A 6000-nucleotide genomic window follows, 5' to 3' on the forward strand; every position below is an offset into this window, starting at 1 on the left:
CTCATCTGAAAATGGGGATTGAGACTGTGAGCCGGATGTGGGCAAGGGACTGTGTTGAACCTGATTTGCTCGTATCCACCCCAGCTCTCAGTACAGTGCCTGGCACAAAGTAAATGCTTAAAAAATACCATATATTATTATTATTATTATTAGATTTGAAATTCATCCCTGTGGTAACTGAAGATGCAAGAGCACTTGGGCTCTCAGGGAGAGTAAAGGGAGTGCAAAAATAATAAGGGACACAAAACAGAGTCTTGTGGGATACCCAGGGTTAGGGAATAAGGTAAAAAAGGAGCTGGAGAATGAAACTGAAGAGCCGTCAAAGAAGCAGGTAAAGAAAGCAGGTTAGTACCAAGTCCTTGACAGTGTCCAAATGAGAAGGGAATGGAGTCAGAGGCAGCAAGAAGCCAAGAAAGATTAGGGCAGAGTAGAGCTCATTAGACTTGGCTGAGATTTCTGTGGCAGATTAAGAATGAAAACAATCATCATGAATTTCTCCTGGGTTACTCCACTCTTAACCCTTGTAGACAAGCTTTCACTGAATATCATCTGAAGTGCAGTCTCGTGTAGTGGAATCTAGATTTGAGCCACTTCAGAGAGCTTGGAGTCTAACACAGGAATGAAATTTTTGGGGGTCCTTCACACACCTAATTTTTTTTATGGTATTTGCTAAGCACTTACTCTGTGCCAGGCGCTGTACTAAGCACTGGGGTAATCGGGTTGGACACAGTCCCTGTTCCACATGGGACTCACAGTCTTAATCCTCATTTTACAGATGAGGTCACTGAGACACAGAGAAGTTAAGTGACTTGCCCAAGATCACACAACAGACAAGTGGCAGAGGTTGGAAGGGAACCCAGGGCCTCTGACTCCCGGGCCCAGGTTCTTTCCTGTTTCAGGCCAGGCCAGGCCAGGTCAGGCCATAATGTTTCTCATGTTATATATAATACCTAATTGAAATTTTTGGTTATCCATTTTGTCTTTGCACCTAATTTGCACCTCCTTTCTGGTAATAGCTTTTCTAATCTCTGCCCCTATGCAACAGTGACATTTCCTTATACAGGCAATCCTCAACTTTGCAACATAAATTGTTTCTGAAAACTGCATTTTAAGTTGAAATGCAAACCAGAACTGTTTCCATCATAGATACGATGTTGTAAACAGGGGACTGGTATCTACACCAATGTTGGAGATCCTTTTTTTTTTCATCCTAGCTCCCAAAATGGAGTATTCCGTCAACGAAAGAAGGATAATATAGCCACACCTCGAGTCAGAGAGGTGCCACTATAGGTTTGCCGACTTTGATTTCATTGGCCTTCCCCATACCACACACCCTGTCCTCTTTAAATTTTGCTGCCCTCCCCGCCCAGAACCACAGTTTTTAAAAGCTTTTCCCCATTCTCCTGCACCTCCCTTGTGCCCTCCCCTCCTTCACCCACTGCCTACTCCCAGAACTCCGTGCTACGAAGGACAAGAGTGTTGGGAAGTTGAAACAGATGTGAATAGAGCAGAAACAGGGAGTATATTTTAAAACACTGTAAGTGATATCTGCCCTAACTTGAAATGCCTTAAATCAAGCACTGCCTGTACTTCCCTGTAGAGAGAGATCTGGCTTCATTTTGACCTTTTGTGGCACCCCATTTGCTCACTGGGTCTCAGTATAGTTCCGGTTTTATCCCTGTGTCCTGTTGTAGTTTTTTCCAGGCCATCCAAAAGAATAGCCACCTGTCTTGGCTTCCTCTGTTCTTTACGTTTTGTTTTTTTCCTCCAGGTCCTTCCTCCTGCTCTAAATCTGTTAAAGTTTGCTTTCCCAAAATTTATTCCCTTTATATTGCTGAGTTCCCTCCTTTGAACTGAATGTGTATCGAAGGTGATCATCTGTGACTACTTTCCTTAAGGGCCCCACCTTTTACCCAAATTTACCCAATTTTTTTAATGGTATTTGTTAAGCTCTACTATGGTCAGGCACTGAACTAAGCACTGGGATAGATAAAAGCTAATCAGGTTGGACGAAGTCCATGTTCCACGTTGCTCTCTCATAATCTTAATTCCCATTTTACAGGTGACAAAACTGAGGTATGGATAAATTCAGTGACTTGACCAAGATCACACAGTGGAAAAGTGACGGAACCAGGACTAGAACCCAGGTCTTCTGACTTCCACGGTGCTTCCCAAAGTTGTTCGTTGATTTAGCCAGAGGCTTCATCTATCTTCTCCTCCTCGATTGGAGGTCAGTTAGAGATTTTTCAAAGAGCCGCTAGATAATTATCTGAATACATTTATCTGAACCTTCAGTTATTTGTTCAAGTAATGTGTCCTGCTGTGTCGCTACTGCTGCCTTATTCTTTCTCCTGTTTTCATTAACTGTAAATACATTATGTTTGCCTCCCCCATCAAATTGTAAACTCCTTGAGAACAAAGAATGTTTCACACTCTCCCAGTGCTTCGATCGGTGCCCAGAAGGGGCACAAAAAACTCCTTTGATCGTTTGAATGATGTCACAGATATTCTTTTCTGCCTTCCCCTTAACTTGGAAACTCTTCTAGCTGTCTCCATCCTGTTTCCTGGGTCTCTGAACCAACCATGCTTTAGTTCCAAACTCTCCCTTAATGGCAGGTCTAGAATCTCTCCTTCTGAGAGCTCTCTCAATTGCTCCTTAGTCCCCATTTAGCAGGAGGCTGGAGTAATCCTGCAGGGAATTCTCCTAGGCTGACTTTTTAATCTCAGTTTTGCAGGCTTCCATGCTTAGCAAAACACTTGCCAGGACACCTCCCACATTTCCATCTCAAGCCCTTACGCTTCCCCCGTAGCAGAGATTGAGCGGAATTTCCCGACTTCTCAGTTAGGGAGTGCAAACTCTCTCCCCATCCCTTCTAGGCCGATGCCTGGATCTCTTATCGAAGCTAGCTGACCTCTGACATGCAGTGGGGCAGAAATAAATTAGGTCACCCACTTTAGGGACTCTCTAAAGGTCTAGGAATGTTTCTTAGTCACAGAAGCCTGTCTGTATAAAACACAACAAATATCACAGCGAAAATAAGCTCTTCCTGGTGTGTCATCCAAATGTCATGACCATCTCAGCTTGTTGTAGGCAGGGAATGTGTCTAACCAACACTGTTACATTGTACTCTCCCCAGCACATAGAACAGTGCTCTGCACTCAGTAAACGCTCAGTAAATACGATGGATTGATTGATTGATTGATTGATTGATGTCTGTGGAAATTTCTCCAGATAATCCGCTCTTCGGAGCCGATCAAAAGTTATCCATAACAAACGTACAGTGTTTTAGGTGTCATAATAATAAATCAACTAGTGGTATTTATTAAGCATTTACTGAGTACAGAGCACTGTCCTAAACGCTTGGGAGAGCACAAGGAAATAATGGCAGAAAACCAATGAAGAGCACTGCTGATGTAAAAATTTCATATCATTTTGAGAAAATTTGAAGTGATTACTATGAATTGATGAAACCAATAACGTTGGTATTTGTTAAACGCTACTATGTGCAGAGCACTGTTCTAAGCTCTGGGTGAGATACAGGGTAATCAGGTTGTCCCACGTGAGGCTCACAGTCTTAATCCCCATTTTACAGATGAGGTCACTGAGGCACAGAGAAGCTAAGTGACTTGCCCACAGTCACACAGCTGACAAGTGGCAGAGCCGGAATTCGAACCCATGATCTCTGACTCCCGAGCCCAGGCTCTTTCCACTGAGCCACGCTGCTTCTCTAGTCAATCAATCGTATTTATAGAGCGCTGACTGTTTGCAGAGCCCTGTACCAAGCGTTTAGAGGAGTACAACACACCAGACACATTCCCTGCGCATAATGAGCTTACAGTCTAGAGATTATTCTATTTCTCTCTTAAATTCCAAGAGTTCCTATATTTACGAAGTGAAATTATTTTGAATCAGAGGAGATAAAGTCGAGGACAGTGGCATTTATGTAACGGTTCCTCAAGTTGCAAGTCAAAGTCAATAATTGCTTTCACTAATTCAGCAGAGTTTCCACCACGGTCATGCTCTTAATGGGGGCGGTGAAAAGCACACACCAGCAGCTCTATAAATGTCAACAAACAACCCCAAATGCAAAATAGCAAATCCAAAAGCCAAATGAGGGAGGTGATGGAGCAGGCAGGTGGAGGAGGCAATAGGAGCAACCCAAGTCCCCACCCTTAGTAGCAGTAGAATGAGGAATATTTTTTGAGCACTACTGAATGTAGAGTACAACCCTTAGCACGTATGCATTTTATTCCTAGCCTCAGCCCGTACGTACGTATGCATATTTATGGTACATTCAATTACGTAGTCAGCTTCAAAACTCTAATATGCTTGCACTTCTTGTCCCCTTTTTTAATGGAATGTGTTAAGTGCTTACTAGGGGCCAGGCACTGGACTAAGCACTGGGTAGACACAAGATAATGAGGTTGGACACAGTCCATGTCCTAAATGGGGCTCACAGTCTTAATCCCCATTTTACAGATGCGGTAACTGTAAATAGCTCTCACTATTTTGTCTGTTTTCTCCATTTGATTAGAAGGTCCTTGTGGGCAGAGAATGGGCAGAGCATTGTACTAAAGGCTTGGGAGAGTAGAATGAACTCTTGCTTCCAAGATATCTCCACTTTGAAGTCCTGCCCGCACCTCAAACTCAACATGTCTAACAAAATACCTCTTTTCCTTAAACCCATCCTTCAATCTTCCCAACTCAGCACCCTCCCTGTCCCAGAAGCCCGCCACCTTGGCGTCACCTTTGACTCCTCCCGGTCTTTCGGTGAGATCGGCTTGAGAAGCAGCGTGGCCTAGTAGAAAGAACACGGGCCTGGGAGAAGACCTGAGGTTTATTCCCGGCAGTTCTAGGCTGTAAACTCACTGTGGATAGGGAACATGTCTACCAACTCTGTTGTATTGCACTCTTCCAAGCGCTTAGTATAGTGCTCTGCACACTATAAGCGCTCAATGGATTGGTTAAGGAAGGAGACAGTGGGGACACCTCAGAAATCCTATGGCATTTCCTCAGGCTTCCATTTATTGAGCTCATTATGGGCAGGGAACGTGTCTGCTAATTCTGCTATATTGTATTCTGTTGTAGTAGACTCTCCCAAGCACTTAGTACAGTGCTCTGCACATAATAAGCACTCATTTAATGCCAATGATTGATTGACCCTTCCAACTGCTCCCTGCTTAGAGACCTCCACCGATGTAGAATCGTCTTCAGGAACATTACCTCCCTTCATGGCTCAAAGTGTAGGGATGATATAATTAATAATGGTATTTGTTAAGCACTTACTATCTGCCGGTCACTGTTCTAAGCGCTAGGGTAGACACAAGATAATGGACTTGGGCACAGTCCCTGTTCTACACAGAGCTCACAGTCTTAATCCCCATTTTACAGATGAGGGAAATGAGGCACAGAGAAGTGGAGCAACTTGCCCAAGAACACACAGCAGAGTTGGGACTGGAATCCATGACCCTCTGACTCCCAGACCTGTGCTTTATCCAGTGGGCCACGCTGCTTCTCCACAGCATAGAAGCAGGGGAGCAAAGTCTGTGTCTTCTCAGAACTGTTCTTCATAAAGGTCTAACCCTCAGGGATGGAAGATGTGTAAAAGAGAACTTTGAAGCGTTATGATAGATATTACAGTCAGGGAAACTGAGGTTTGTAGAGGCCAAGTTATAGAGTCAATGAGTTGGAAGTTGAATGCAGGTAAATAATAATTATGGTGTTTGAGCACTTATTATGTGTCAAACACTCTACTAAGCACTGGAGTGGATATCCTATTAGCAGATTGGACATCACCTCTGTCCCACATGGACCTCGCAGTCTAAAGGAGAGGGAGAATAGGTATTTAATCCCTGCTTTATAGATCTGGAAACTGAGGCACAGAGACGTTAAGTGACTTCTCCTAGGTCACACAGCAGGCAAGAGCCAGAGGCAGATCTTCTAATTCGGTGTTCTTTCCCCTAGGGCACGCTGCTTCCAGGTCTTTTGGATCTCATTTT

Source organism: Ornithorhynchus anatinus, chromosome 2 (genome assembly GCF_004115215.2).
Source record: "Ornithorhynchus anatinus isolate Pmale09 chromosome 2, mOrnAna1.pri.v4, whole genome shotgun sequence".
Taxonomy (NCBI): domain Eukaryota; kingdom Metazoa; phylum Chordata; class Mammalia; order Monotremata; family Ornithorhynchidae; genus Ornithorhynchus; species Ornithorhynchus anatinus.